Genomic DNA, 15,498 nt, shown 5'->3' with positions numbered 1-15,498 from the left:
ATCTGCTGAATTATTCTTGCTAAATGATCCTCAAGAACAGAGGGGGTAATTCATATCTGATCGTAGATCTGTTACTCAGACATGCGTTGGGACGCCGTACCCCCTGCAAGGGTGCAAAAGTATCGCACAGCATCAATGCTTTTGCATCCGCTGAGTAGCTCCCTGCCATCGCAGCTCCTGCGCGCTGGCAGGTGACTACCCACCGCGTCCCGGGCACAGCAGCTGCGTGTGATGTCATGCAGCTGCCCCGGCCCACCCCCGCAACAGTCCGGACATGCCTGCATTCTCCAGACCGTGCCCTGAGAACGGCGTTCTAATGCCGTTGGCACGCCCCCTCCCGCCCTACGACTGCCTCTGCCTTTCAATCAGGCAGAGGCGATCGCAGCCCTGAGATGCTGTTATCATCTCACTGGGCTCCCGGGCCGCTGCACAAGCGCACTCAACAAAGGAATGCAGACTGCGGTCACTGCCACTGCAGCAATCCAGTCTGAAATACCCCTAAAGTCTTCTGCCGGTAGTTTGAGCATGCTTTTATTGGGTGGGCTGCTGAGATTAAGCTGGACATTTTGGTGTGGGTGACTTTTTGACAGCACACGCTGCTGTGTGCTGGGCTGCAGTGTAGCCAGGGATGCACTTAAAAATAAAATACTGTATTTTTCTCTAACTGTGCATGGCCACGCCTCCTGTGGCTAGCCCATGCCCCTAGAAAAGTCCCTGGGCCAGGCCTGGCTCTCTACTGCCCTGACTTTCACATCTGAACACCATCCCAAAAAGCTTTGCACAGTTGCTGCTAATTCCACAACAGGGATGGGTTTTTCTGTTCAGGATGCAAATGTTTTAGGCCAGTGGTTCTCAAACTTGGTCTTCAGGACCCCACACGGTTCACGTTTTCCATGTCACCCTCAAGGTGCACAGTGTATTACCAACTGTCACATTTTAAAAATCTACAGGTGACCTGCAAAACATGAACCGTATGGGGTCCTGAGGATGGATTTGAGAACCTGTGTTTTAGGCCAGTGGGAGACAGAATTCTATAAACATTATGTCTGTCTGACTTCATAAAATGCACGCTGCCTCCATGCGTAAGGTAACTAGAGGCTTTGGGGGCATTGAGGGATTTGTGGATATAAGAACACTCCTGTGTGTTCTGGGCAGATTACTCCCATCTTGCATCAGAAATGGTTACTTTTCTAGGAACAAGTGAGGTTGGCGGGGGAGCCAGGATCTCTGTTGGGATGCACTTAAGGATTGATTGCTGGTAATAGTCCTACATTTTGGGTTCCCCAGTGTTCATGTAGTTGACTTAGTGGACAAGGACTTGGGCAGGAGGACATTGGTAGACTCAATGCTGACCATCATTTGGCGCACCTGGACTTGCGATGGGGATCATTTGGTCTTGGTGGACTGTTTTGCTCTCAGATATTGTGGACCTGACGGTTCTAGCATTGCCACCAAGGAAGGCTGTAATTAATGTGGTCTGGATTGTGTCTACAGGTAGTTTTGTGGTCAGGAATGATCTTATCTGCAATTGGGATGATCATTTATTTCACATGGACAGCATTTATCTGAAAGAGGGTAGTATTTCATTCTTCTTGAGGGACTTGTTTAGAGTTTTAGCTGAAGATTCTTAGTGTTGTGTATGGTACAAGTGCTGCAACTCTTGGACTTAGCATCGCCACATCAGGAGGGAGCAAATCAGTGGATCTTATGGCATACAGCTGGTATACTACGTTGGGAATGTGTGTACAGTCTGGTGGTTTGGTGGAGTTAATGTACACACTAGCATAGTATGATTGACCCAAGGATACGTCCAGTTTAGATTAAGTAGGCAGTGTGGTTTATTGAGCAAGTGGTAGTACAGTTGTACTCACTGTTATACTGGTTGAAAACATGAAACGGAGCAGGTTTATATAGACCACCAGCTGATGACTGCCTCTGGGTTCTGGCAGCAGTGCAGGTTCTGGAACAGCGGTCTACCTAGTAATAGGATCGAAGGTTTCAGCAGCTAAGAGGTAGAAATCCATCACACACTATGTCACTCATGCACAATAACAAGATGGCGCCACGCATGTGAAGTAGTAATAGTGGTGGCCATCTTGGTAAGGGAATGAAGCATCATCCCTGGAGGAGCCATATTGGAGACTGCGCAGTAGCACTCTCCTATTCTAACTTACTACACTTCTCAGAAGGGCATTGGCTGACATCGCCTGTCCAGGTATAAGCAACACTACCCTGCCAGGTGGGACTTCAGTCAGGCATGGTCCTGTATGAAGCAGTAAGTGGAAATCATTTTGATAGCCACCATGGACAGAAAGATATATTTAAGGGCCACTGAAAGGATTGCAGGGCCCGATAGTTTCCTGAAGCTCTGCCAGCTCTATCTCCTGGCCATCACACGTTTCTTATCTTAATCAAGTTCTTTTTAATAAATTGATGACCATTTAAATGCTAATTACATGTGCTGTGTCTTTATTAAGGGTGGTTCTTTTTTGGGCGGCCTGACTGATACTGCATCACATAGCATCTGGCATTAAGGGTTTCTCATGTTCCTGAGGGGCCAAGGAATAGACCCTGATGACTACACTGGGTGGCAGAGATGGGTCTTCATCGTATAGTTATTTCTTCTAAGGTCGGTAAAACCAAATCTAGGAAAACTGTCTTTGATCTTCTGTTTGAAACATTTTCCCTAAACTCAGCAAGACGTTTTCTCCCACGGGGACACTGGTACAACTAAGACTTAATTGCAGAACTCTGGTAATTATCTGAGAGATGGGTCAGTGGGGTAGAAGGCTGCAGGGAGTATGAAGCAGATAAATACTCTGGTGTCACCTCACCACTTGCTGTAAGGAACCAGACTGGCAGGACCTACTGTAGGCTTTCTACACATGCTACTGTTAGAGGAACATCAGCACTGTGAGTATATATGTAGTTATATGGCATTTATTACTACATAAAATGTATGCCCAACATTTGTATATATAGCATGCACAAATGTTTTGCAATGTGTGGACCTACAAGAGCATATTTCATTTATTTTGTATATTTTATTAACGACAATAGGTATTGTTCACAAGTCAACTGACTGATCTGTTTTAATAACATAGCAATTCTGGCCCGGATGTATCAAGCCTTGGAGAGTAATAAATTGCACGGTGATATGTGTGAATGTGGTGGCTCATTGCTGCGTCACCTGGTTCTTTTCCTGTGTACTGACAGTATGCTCTGCAGCTGCTTCTGTGTGAATGTGGTGGCTTGTTGCTGTGGCTTTCTGGATGCTCAGATCTGCCCGGTGTTGTTAATAAATTGCACGGTGATAAAGTACCAACAAATCAGCACATAACTGTCATTTTTCAAACACAGCCTGTAACATGGCAGCTAGGAGCTGATTGGTTGGTACTTTATCCCCATGCTATTTATCACTCTCCAAGGCTTGATAAATGACATTTAAAATGTTGACAGGTCAAAAACTCTGCACATGTTTTTCATTGCTTTTTGTTGTTGTCGTGTATGTCGACATAGGTGTACCGCGTCCCCTCGCACAGCTCGCTGTGCTTGGCACACTATTATGTTCAACCTTCAGGTCCACAGGGATGGTAAAGTATAAACAAGTTGGTTTCAATGACAAAAATCATGAAAAACTCATGTAGACTTTTTGACCTGTTAACATTTTAAATGTTGGTATTTTGACCTTGTCAGTATTTTAAATGTCGGTATTTTGACCTTGTCGGTATTTTGACCATTGGTCAATGGTTGTCGGTATTTTGACCGTCGGGATTTTGACTGTAGGTAAATTGACCGCATCCCTTTGTGACCCGCATGACCACTTTACTACAGCTCTGTAGGAACACAATCACTATGCAGGCATGTTGCACCGTGTGACTTAGTGGACTGCACAGTTAAAAAAATATATAGCTTAATTTCATCTGGAAGTGACATAACATGCGTCTCTTAATCAGGCCTTGTCTTCATGTGGGCTATATATATGTTCTTCTTGTGTTTCCTTTGGGTGCTCCAATTTTGGGAGCAGAACACATGACAGTTGGGAGCAGAACACATGACAGTTGGGAGCAGAACACATGACAGTTGGGAGCAGAACACATGACAGTTGGAAGCAGAAAATATGACAGTTGGGAACAGAACACATGACAGTTGGGAGCAGAAAACATGACAGTTGGGATCAGAACACATGACAGTTGGGAGCAGAATACATGACAGTTGGGAGCAGAACACATGACAGTTGGAAGCAGAAAATATGACAGTTGGGAACAGAACACATGACAGTTGGGAACAGAAAACATGACAGTTGGGAGCAGAACACATGACAGTTGGGAGCAGAACACATGACAGTTGGAAGCAGAAAATATGATAGTTGGGAGCAGAACACATGACAGTTGGGAGCAGAATACATGACAGTTGGGAGCAGAACACATGACAGTTGGGAGCAGAACACATGACAGTTGGAAGCAGAAAATATGACAGTTGGGAACAGAACACATGACAGTTGGGAGCAGAAAACATGACAGTTGGGATCAGAACACATGACAGTTGGGAGCAGAATACATGACAGTTGGGAGCAGAACACATGACAGTTGGAAGCAGAAAATATGACAGTTGGGAACAGAACACATGACAGTTGGGAACAGAAAACATGACAGTTGGGAGCAGAACACATGACAGTTGGGAGCCAGGGGTGGAACTCCCGGTGTCAACGGAGTCGGTAGCCGCCGGGCTCCCAGCCCTAAAGGGCGCACCTCCTCCATTGTCCCCCCTGCCGTGCCCTTTCTGCTGTAATAGAGCGACTCGGTGCTCTACTGAGTGCTCTGATCGTTTCCGGGACCCTGGGTAAAGAGATGGAGGGAGACAGTGTGCTGCCGTTCAGAGAGGGGGTCGGATCAGCTGTCACTGTGAGGACAGTGAACGGGAGTACAGGAGAGCCTCAGATAACCAGCAGCAGCAGTGACTGAAAGAAACATGGACTGCTGTGGGGGGACTGCTGAGCATCGACTACAGTGACTGCAGCAAATCAGTGATTTGCTGCAGCCTCTTGCTGTCGTTGCTCAGCAGCCCCTTGGAGGACCCCCTGTTGCCTGTTGTGCACATCCACCACGTGTGTGAGGCTACTAGTCCCAGCAGCATGATGCACCCCAACACAGATAGAAGAAAAGGTCAGAAGGATGGAGGAGCCTGGTGTGCAGATACCCCCTGCCCCTGCTCACTGCCCCAACAGGAGGTCGGCACCCTGCAGAGGTAATGACACTTTGTCCTACTGCATATGTGTGCTGCTACTGCTGCTACTGCTGAGCAGGTCATAAACTACACCCTGTATACTGCAGCACTGAATCAGTGTATAGTATACAGAATATGACCTGCTCATTATGATCTGACCCCCTTATACTGTGATTCAGTGCTGCTGCATACAGGTAGAGCCATATTTCCCACAAGGCAACCTAGGCGCCGTATTAGGCCCTCACAAAATCCGTCCCGTCCATAACAAGGCTGTCAGTGTTATTATATACACAGATTATTGTCAGGGGTTTGTTTTTTGTTAAAAGAAAAACCCTGCAGTTCGTGCATGCACAGTCCGCAATCCCCGCGGCCGCACTGTACATGTTGCCGTGTGTCTGAGTGCTGTGAATGAGCACAGGTTTCGTTCCTCCTGTTTATCACGGTTCATCTTTCCGCATCCACCCCGGTAGCTCCCAGGCCGAGCAGTGAGTCTGCCGTAGTATGGTGCGTCAGGCTGTGCACTGTGGAGGGGGAGGAAGAACCCGAGAACAGGCCATGAGAATGCTCCTCACCTTCCGGACACTGTCCCCTGGCTCTACTACCCCTGCACCCACTGCCATATCTACCTTTGTGCCCACTGCCATATCTACCTGTGACTCCAATAAAACTGTGCCAGCTACTATATACACCCAACTCCACTAACTGTGTGCCTAAAGCCATATCTACCCCAGTGCCCACTGCATATATATCCTTGACTTCACTACCCCTTTATCTGCCGCCATATTTACTCCAGTGCCTATTACATAATCTACCCCTGACTCTACTATCCCTGTGCCCTCTCCCATATATACCCCTGACTCCACTAACCCTGTGCCCACTACTATATATGGTCCCTGACTCCACTAATACGGTGCTCACAATTATATAGGCATCTGGGCAGTATTGGTGGTGTAATAGTTAACATTACTGCCTCACAGCACTGAGGTAATGGTTTCGATTTCAACCACGCCCCTATCTGTGGAGTTTGTATATTCTCCCCGTGATTGCGTTTGTTCTCTTCGGGTACTCCGGATTACTACCACAGTCCAAAAATATACTGGTAGGTTAATTGCTCCCAATAAAAAAAATAACCACAGTGAGTGTATGTACATGGGCAGACTAGAAGTAATTCTTATCTGTCGTCACATTGTATGTTTCTTAGGGCAACACCATATGCTCTGGTATTGGTGTTAGCTTAGGGGCTTGGGTTTTGGGGTGTCCCAAATGGGTATCTTGCCTTGGGCCCCATGAGGTATAAGTCCAGCTCTGCATATAGGAGTGCAGAGTAGGACCTTTTCCTATGCCTTTTATAGTGATTCAGTGCTGCAGCATACAGGAGTGCAGAGAATAGCATAGACAAACCATGTATGTAGTCAGAGTATCCAGGGACATGTTTAGCCCAACTAGCCAGTGATTACCATCAGGAGGGTACAGCCAGTACTAATTAGTGATGAGCGGGTTCGGTTCCTCGGAATCCGAACCCGCCCGAACTTCAGGTTTTTTTACACGGGGCCGAGCAGGCTCGGATCCTCCCGCCTTGCTCGGTTAACCCGAACGCGCCCGAACGTCATCATCCCGCTGTCGGATTCTCGCGAGGCTCGGATTCTATCGCGAGACTCGGATTCTATCGCGAGACTCGGATTCTATATAAGGAGCCGCGCGTCGCCGCCATTTTCACACGTGCATTGAGATTGATAGGGAGAGGACGTGGCTGGCGTTCTCTCCGTTTAGACTAGAGTACTAGAGAGAGACACTTGATTTACTAATTTTGGGGAGCATATTATTAGGAGGAGTACTACTTGCTGCTGATAGTGTGACCAGTGACCACCAGTTTAATTAATCCGTTCTCTGCCTGAAAAAAAACGATACACAGTGTGACACAGTCACATACCATATCTGTGCTCAGCCCAGTGTGCTGCATCATATGTAATACTGTATATCATTATCTGACTGTGCTGAGTGCTCACTGCTCAGACAGCTTAATTGTGGGGGAGACTGGGGAGCAGTTATAGCAGGAGTACATATTTTAAGTACAGTGCGCACTTTTGCTGCCAGAGTGCCACTGCCAGTGTGACTGACCAGTGACCACTGACCACCAGTATATTGTGATTGTCTGCTGACCACCAGTATATTGTGATTGTCTGCCTGAAAAAGTTAAACACTCTTCGTGTGGTGTTTTTATAAACGCATTCTGCTGACAGTGTCCAGCAGGTCCGTCATTATGTAATATATACCTGTCCGGCTGCAGTAGTGATATATATATATATTATATTTTATATCTCATTATCATCCAGTCTATATTAGCAGCAGACACAGTACGGTAGTCCACGGCTGTAGCTACCTCTGTGTCGGCAGTCGCTCGTCCATCCATAATTATATACCACCTACCCGTGGTTTTTTTTTTTCTATCTTCTTGATACTAGTAGCTTACTTTAGGAGTCTGCAGTGCTGAGCTGACAGTGTCCAGCAGGTCCGTCATTACATAATATATACCTGTCCGGCTGCAGTACTAGTGATATATATATATTTTAATTTTATCTCATTATCATCCAGTCTATATTAGCAGCAGACACAGTACGGTAGTCCACGGCTGTAGCTACCTCTGTGTCGGCAGTTGCTCGTCCATCCATAATTGTATACCACCTACCCGTGGGTTTTTTTCTATCTTCTTGATACTAGTAGCTTACTTTAGGAGTCTGCAGTGCTGAGCTGACAGTGTCCAGCAGGTCCGTCATTACATAATATATACCTGTCCGGCTGCAGTACTAGTGATATATATTTTTAGATATATTTTAATTTTATCTCATTATCATCCAGTCTATATTAGCAGCAGACACAGTACGGTAGTCCACGGCTGTAGCTACCTCTGTGTCGGCAGTTGCTCGTCCATCCATAATTGTATACCACCTACCCGTGGTTTTTTTTCTATCTTCTTGATACTAGTAGCTTACTTTAGGAGTCTGCAGTGCTGAGCTGACAGTGTCCAGCAGGTCCGTCATTACATAATATATACCTGTCCGGCTGCAGTACTAGTGATATATATATATATTAATTTTATCTCATTATCATCCAGTCTATATTAGCAGCAGACACAGTACGGTAGTCCACGGCTGTAGCTACCTCTGTGTCGGCAGTCGCTCGTCCATCCATAATTGTATACCACCTACCCGTGGTTTTTTTTTTTTTTCTATCTTCTTGATACTAGTAGCATGTCCTGTTTATACAACATAAGGGTGGGTGGGAGGGCCCAAGGACAATTCCATCTTGCACCGCTTTTTTCTTTCATTTTTCTTTGCGTCATGTGCTGTTTGGGGAGTAGTTTTTTGAAGGGCCATCCTGCGTGACACTGCAGTGCCACTCCTAGATGGGCCAGGTGTTTGTGTCGGCCACTAGGGTCGCTTAGCTTACTCACACAGCTACCTCATTGCGCCTCTTTTTTTCTTTGCGTCATGTGCTGTTTGGGGAGTGTTTTTTGAAGGGCCAGCCTGCGTGACACTGCAGTGCCACTCCTAGATGGGCCAGGTGTTTGTGTCGGCCACTAGGGTCGCTTAGCTTACTCACACAGCTACCTCATTGCGCCTCTTTTTTTCTTTGCGTCATGTGCTGTTTGGGGAGTAGTTTTTTGAAGGGCCATCCTGCGTGACACTGCAGTGCCACTCCTAGATGGGCCAGGTGTTTGTGTCGGCCACTTGGGTCGCTGAGCTTAGTCACACAGCTACCTCATTGCGCCTCTTTTTTTCTTTGCGTCATGTGCTGTTTGGGGAGTGTTTTTTGAAGGGCCAGCCTGCGTGACACTGCAGTGCCACTCCTAGATGGGCCAGGTGTTTGTGTCGGCCACTAGGGTCGCTTAGCTTACTCACACAGCTACCTCATTGCGCCTCTTTTTTTCTTTGCGTCATGTGCTGTTTGGGGAGTAGTTTTTTGAAGGGCCATCCTGCGTGACACTGCAGTGCCACTCCTAGATGGGCCAGATGTTTGTGTCGGCCACTTGGGTCGCTGAGCTTAGTCACACAGCTACCTCATTGCGCCTCTTTTTTTTCTTTGCGTCATGTGCTGTTTGGGGACTGGGGAGTAGTTTTTCGAAGGGCAAGCCTGCGTGACACTGCAGTGCCACTCCTAGATGGGCCAGGTGTTTGTGTCGGCCACTAGGGTCGCTTAGCTTACTCACACAGCTACCTCATTGCGCCTCTTTTTTTCTTTGCGTCATGTGCTGTTTGGGGAGTGTTTTTTGAAGGGCCATCCTGCGTGACACTGCAGTGCCACTCCTAGATCATGGGCCAGGTGTTTGTGTCGGCCACTAGGGTCGCTTAGCTTACTCACACAGCTACCTCATTGCGCATCATTTTTTCTTTGCGTCATGTGCTGTTTGGGGAGTGTTTTTTGAAGGGCCAGCCTGCGTGACACTGCAGTGCCACTCCTAGATGGGCCAGGTGTTTGTGTCGGCCACTTGGGTCGCTGAGCTTAGTCATCCAGCGACCTTGGTGCAAATTTTAGGACTAAAAATAATATTGTGAGGTGTAAGGTGTTCAGAATAGACTGAAAATGAGTGTTAATTATGGTTATTGAGGTTAATAATACTATGGGATCAAAATGACCCCCAAATTCAATGTTTTAAGCTGTTTTTTAGGTTTTTTTGAAAAAAACACCCGAATCCAAAACACACCCGAATCCAACAAAAAAAATTCGGTGAGGTTTTGCCAAAACGCGTTCGAACCCAATACACGGCCGCGGAACCGAACCCAAAACCAAAACACAAAACCCGAAAAATTTCCGGCGCTCATCACTAGTACTAATGTACCAGGACTGGACTTAGGGGTCTCTGGCTGTGCCACCTGTACTGGGCCTTACAATGTCTTACAGTAGCCCTAGCTGCAGTGCAGATCCTGGACACCGACTCCTTTCCTGGAATCTTCATTTACCCAGATGTTCCACTGGTGAGTTGTTGGGATATCAGAGCCCATCCTGGCACTCACTGAGAAGTAGTGTGACAACATTTCTTCATCCCTTGCCCTCTCAGCTGTCTGACTGCTTATGCACCAACGGTCGTTGGCATGTGTGCAAGCTGGAGTCATGGGGGGGGGGGGACACCCCCATGTATTTCACCTCCGGGCGTCTGGTATGAACTTACGCCTCTGTTGGGAGCAGAATACATGACAGTTGGGAGCAGAACACATGACAGTTGGAAGCAGAAAATATGACAGTTGGGAACAGAACACATGACAGTTGGGAGCAGAACACATGACAGTTAGGAGCAGAACACATGAAAGTTGGGAGCAGAACACATGACAGATGGGAGCAGAACACATGAAAGTTGGGAGCAGAACACATTTTAAGTTGGGAGCAGAACACATGACAGTTGGGAGCTGAACACATGACAGTATGGAGCTGATTGACTGGAGCACCATTTATCATACGCAACAAGTTTAAAAATCTAAAACTTATTGATAAATGAGCCCCAGAGCTTATAAGCATAGATGTGCATGGGCCCCATGTTTTGGTTTGTTTTTGGCAAAGCCACCCCCAAGTGTTTTGGTTCGGTTTTGTATTTTAAAATGCTAAAATCATGCCAGCTGGACCATTTACATGCAATCCAAGACCAAAATCTATTTTTAGATCCAAGATCCGAATTGTGACTCGGTTCAACTCGGAAGCCCAAAGTTCAGGTGTGTTTGGTTTTCAGCAAATCTGAACCGCTCATCTCTAATTGTGAGCTCCTTTAGGGCAGTGAATGATGAGAATGACTGAAATATTCTCTGCAAAGTGTTGCGATATATGTGCGCTATATAAATAACTGTTAATACAGAAAATAGTATTGCATCTGTTTCCTTCAGCTGTACTTCATCTATGACTGACAGAAGGCTCTATAAGCCTGAAGAAGGCTAACCTGATGCTGGGAGGCCCTAGTGATGAGGTCAGGGATGCGTGTGTTTAGACAGATCATCTGTTTTATTGTCCAGTGGAATTTAGGTACTGTAGGGAGTGGGCTCTGTGGCTGAGGCAGTTTTATTAAGTTTGGCCGCCCTAATTTAGGTCTCTTTTAAAAGAATCTTCTCACCCCCTTTCCCAGCCTTAAGCAGTGCCCCTAACACTAGAAGGGTGGATGGGACCTTTTTGGAGGCCGCTCTTGCACAGCTCTGTGGGAGACGCAGGAGACAGGAAATGGAAGAGGACACAGCACCCGTCTGGTGAGTAGGACGAATCTCGCCCCAAAACCATCCCACCCAGTGTAGCCGCATCTCCCACACTACCCTCCTTATGGCCCTGTCAATCAAAGTGCCCATGCTGACCCCTGTCCACCACCAAGAGTGCCTGCAATGGGCCCCATGTGCTTTACACTGAATGCAATTATATTTCAGGGATGTTTAGTAATATTTCTCCTCATTGCTGCTTTACCTGGTTCTTTTCCTGTGTACTGACAGTATGCTCTGCAGCTGCTTCTGTGCGAATGTGGTGGCTCATTGCTGCGTCACCTGGTTCTTTTCCTGTGTACTGATAGTATGCCCTGCAGCTGCTTCTGTGTGAATGTGGTGACTCATTGCTGTGTCACCTGGTTCTTTTCCTGTGTACTGATAGTATGCTCTGCAGCTGCTTCTGTGCGAATGTGGTGACTCGTTGCTGCATCACCTGGTTCTTTTCCTGTGTACTGATAGTATGCTCTGCAGCTGCTTCTGTGTGAATGTGGTGACTCGTTGCTGCGTCACCTGGTTCTTTTCCTTTGTACTGATAGTATGCTCTGCAGCTGCTTCTGTGTGAATGTGGTGACTCGTTGCTGCGTCACCTGGTTCTTTTCCTGTGTACTGACAGTATGCTCTGCAGCTGCTTCTGTGTGAATGTGGTGACTCATTGCTGCGTCACCTGGTTCTTTTCCTGTGTACTGATAGCATGCTCTGCAGCTGCTTCTGTGCGAATGTGGTGGCTCATTGTTGCGTCACCTGGTTCTTTTCCTGTGTACTGATAGTATGCTCTGCAGCTGCTTCTGTGTGAATGTGGTGGTTCATTGCTGTGTCACCTGGTTCTTTTCCTGTGTACTGTTAGTATGCTCTGCAGCTGCTTCTGTGTGAATGTGGTGATTAGTTGCTATGTCACCTGGTTATTTTCCTGTGTACTGACAGTATGCTCTGCAGCTGCTTCGGTGTGAATGTGGTGACTCGTTGCTGCATCACCTGGTTCTTTTCCTGTGTACTGACAGTATGCTCTGCAGCTGCTTCTGTGCGAATGTGGTGGCTCATTGCTGCGTCACCTGGTTCTTTTCCTGTGTACTGATAGTATGCCCTGCAGCTGCTTCTGTGTGAATGTGGTGACTCATTGCTGTGTCACCTGGTTCTTTTCCTGTGTACTGATAGTATGCTCTGCAGCTGCTTCTGTGCGAATGTGGTGACTCGTTGCTGCATCACCTGGTTCTTTTCCTGTGTACTGATAGTATGCTCTGCAGCTGCTTCTGTGTGAATGTGGTGACTCGTTGCTGCGTCACCTGGTTCTTTTCCTTTGTACTGATAGTATGCTCTGCAGCTGCTTCTGTGTGAATGTGGTGACTCGTTGCTGCGTCACCTGGTTCTTTTCCTGTGTACTGACAGTATGCTCTGCAGCTGCTTCTGTGTGAATGTGGTGACTCATTGCTGCGTCACCTGGTTCTTTTCCTGTGTACTGATAGCATGCTCTGCAGCTGCTTCTGTGCGAATGTGGTGGCTCATTGTTGCGTCACCTGGTTCTTTTCCTGTGTACTGATAGTATGCTCTGCAGCTGCTTCTGTGTGAATGTGGTGGTTCATTGCTGTGTCACCTGGTTCTTTTCCTGTGTACTGTTAGTATGCTCTGCAGCTGCTTCTGTGTGAATGTGGTGATTAGTTGCTATGTCACCTGGTTATTTTCCTGTGTACTGACAGTATGCTCTGCAGCTGCTTCGGTGTGAATGTGGTGACTCGTTGCTGCATCACCTGGTTCTTTTCCTGTGTACTGATAGCATGCTCTGCAGCTGCTTCTGTGTGAATGTGGTGACTCGTTGCTGTGTCAACTGGTTATTTTCCTGTGTGCTGATAGTATGCCCTGCAGCTGCTACTGTGTGAATGTGGTGACTCGTTGCTGCGTCACCTGGTTCTTTTCCTGTGTACTGATAGTATGCTCTGCAGCTGCTTCTGTGTGAATGTGGTGACTCGTTGCTGCGTCACCTGGTTCTTTTCCTGTGTACTGATAGTATGCTCTGCAGCTGCTTCTGTGTGAATGTGGTGACTCGTTGCTGCGTCACCTGGTTCTTTTCCTGTGTACTGATAGTATGCTCTGCAGCTGCTTCTGTGTGAATGTGGTGACTCGTTGCTGCGTCACCTGGTTCTTTTCCTGTGTACTGATAGTATGCTCTGCAGCTGCTTCTGTGTGAATGTGGTGACTCGTTGCTGCGTCACCTGTTTCTTTTCCTGTGTACTGATAGTATGCTCTGCCGCTGCTTCTGTGTGAATGTGGTGACTCGTTGCTGCGTCACCTGGTTCTTTTCCTATGTACTGATGGCATGCTCTGCAGCTGCTTCTGTGCGAATGTGGTGGCTCATTGCTGTTTCACCTGGTTCTTTTCCTGTGTACAGATAGCATTCTCTGCAGCTGCTTTTGTGTGAATGTGATGACTCGTTGCTGCGTCACCTTGTTCTTTTCCTGTGTACTGATAGCATGTTCTGCAGCTGCTTCTGTGTGAATGTGGGGACTCATTGCTGTGTCACCTGGTTCTTTTCCTGCGTACTCAAAGTATGCTCTGCAGCTGCTTCTGTGTGAATGTGGTGGCTCATTGCTGCGTCACCTGGTTCTTTTCCTCTGTACCGGTAGCACAACCATAGCAAAACCACTTTCACACCCCTTCCCACTGAAAAACATGCACGGATCTCATGGATCCGTGCATGCCTATCCAATCACGGGGAAAAAAAGCATGTGGTGACTCGTTGCTGCGTCACCTGGTTCTTTTCCTGTGTACTGATAGTATGCTCTGCAGCTGCTTCTGTGTGAATGTGGTGACTCGTTGCTGTGTTACCTGGTTCTTTTCCTGTGTACTGATAGTATGCTCTGCAGCTGCTTCTGTGTGAATGTGGTGACTCGTTGCTGCGTCACCTGGTTATTTTCCTGTGTACTGATAGTATGCTCTGCAGCTGCTTCTGTGTGAATGTGGTGACTCGTTGCTGCATCACCTGGTTCTTTTCCTGTGTACTGATAGCATACTCTGTAAGCTGCTTCTGTGTGAATGTGTTGGCTCATTGCTGTTTCACCTGGTTCTTTTCCAGTGTACATATAGCATGCTCTGCAGCTGCTTCTGTGTGAATGTGGTGGTTCATTGCTGCGTCACCTGGTTCTTTTCCTGTGTACTGACAGTGTGCTCTGCAGCTGCTTCTGTGTGAATGTGGTGACTCGTTGCTGCGTCACCTGGTTCTTTTCCTGTGTACTGATGGCATGCTCTGCAGCTGCTTCTGTGCGAATGTGTTGGCTCATTGCTGTTTCACCTGGTTCTTTTCCTGTGTACAGATAGCATTCTCTGCAGCTGCTTTTGTGTGAATGTGATGACTCGTTGCTGCGTCACCTTGTTCTTTTCCTGTGTACTGATAGTATGTTCTGCAGCTGCTTCTGTGTGAATGTGGGGACTCATTGCTGTGTCACCTGGTTCTTTTCCTGCGTACTAAAAGTATGCTCTGCAGCTGCTTCTGTGTGAATGTGGTGGCTCATTGCTGCGTCACCTGGTTCTTTTCCTCTGTACCGATAGCACAACCATAGCAAAACCACTTTCCCACCCCTTCCCACTGAAAAACATGCACGGATCTCATGGATCCGTGCATGCCTATCCAATCACGGGGGAAAAAAGCATGTGGTGACTCGTTGCTGCATCACCTGGTTCTTTTCCTGTGTACTGATAGTATGCTCTGCAGTTGCTTCTGTATGAATGTGGTGACTCGTTGCTGCGTCACCTGGTTCTTTTCCTGTGTACTGATAGTATGCTCTGCAGCTGCTTCTGTGTGAATGTGGTGACTCGTTGCTGCGTCTCCTGGTTATTTTCCTGTGTACTGATAGTATGCTCTGCAGCTGCTTCTGTGTGAATGTGGTGACTCGTTGCTGCGTCACCTGGTTATTTTCCTGTGTACTGATAGTATGCTCTGCAGCTGCTTCTGTGTGAATGTGGTGACTCGTTGCTGCGTCACCTGGTTCTTTTCCTGTGTACTGAAAGTATGCTCTGCAGCTGCTTCTGTGTGAATGTGGTGACTCATTGCTGC

General features: G+C 47.3%; 1 protein-coding gene across 4 annotated transcripts in view; it reads left to right on the top strand.

Moving 5' to 3' along the window:
* The window catches only part of LOC134994416 (odorant receptor 131-2-like), a 234,680-nt gene that overhangs the window by 144,545 nt on the left and 74,637 nt on the right, over positions 1 to 15,498 (top strand). Inside the window, exon 1 of one of the 4 annotated variants that reach the window (XR_010197458.1) lies at positions 4,856 to 5,247. The exons of 2 other annotated variants lie outside the window; for them this stretch is intronic. The gene's annotated coding sequence lies outside the window, so the exon portion shown is untranslated. Of the gene's footprint in view, positions 1 to 4,855; positions 5,248 to 15,498 lie in introns of those variants that run through there. One more of the 4 variants, XR_010197446.1, reaches the window with a different exon arrangement.

Source organism: Pseudophryne corroboree, chromosome 2 (assembly GCF_028390025.1).
Source record: "Pseudophryne corroboree isolate aPseCor3 chromosome 2, aPseCor3.hap2, whole genome shotgun sequence".
NCBI classification, from domain to species: domain Eukaryota; kingdom Metazoa; phylum Chordata; class Amphibia; order Anura; family Myobatrachidae; genus Pseudophryne; species Pseudophryne corroboree.
This window is presented reverse-complemented; position numbering and strand designations above follow the sequence as displayed.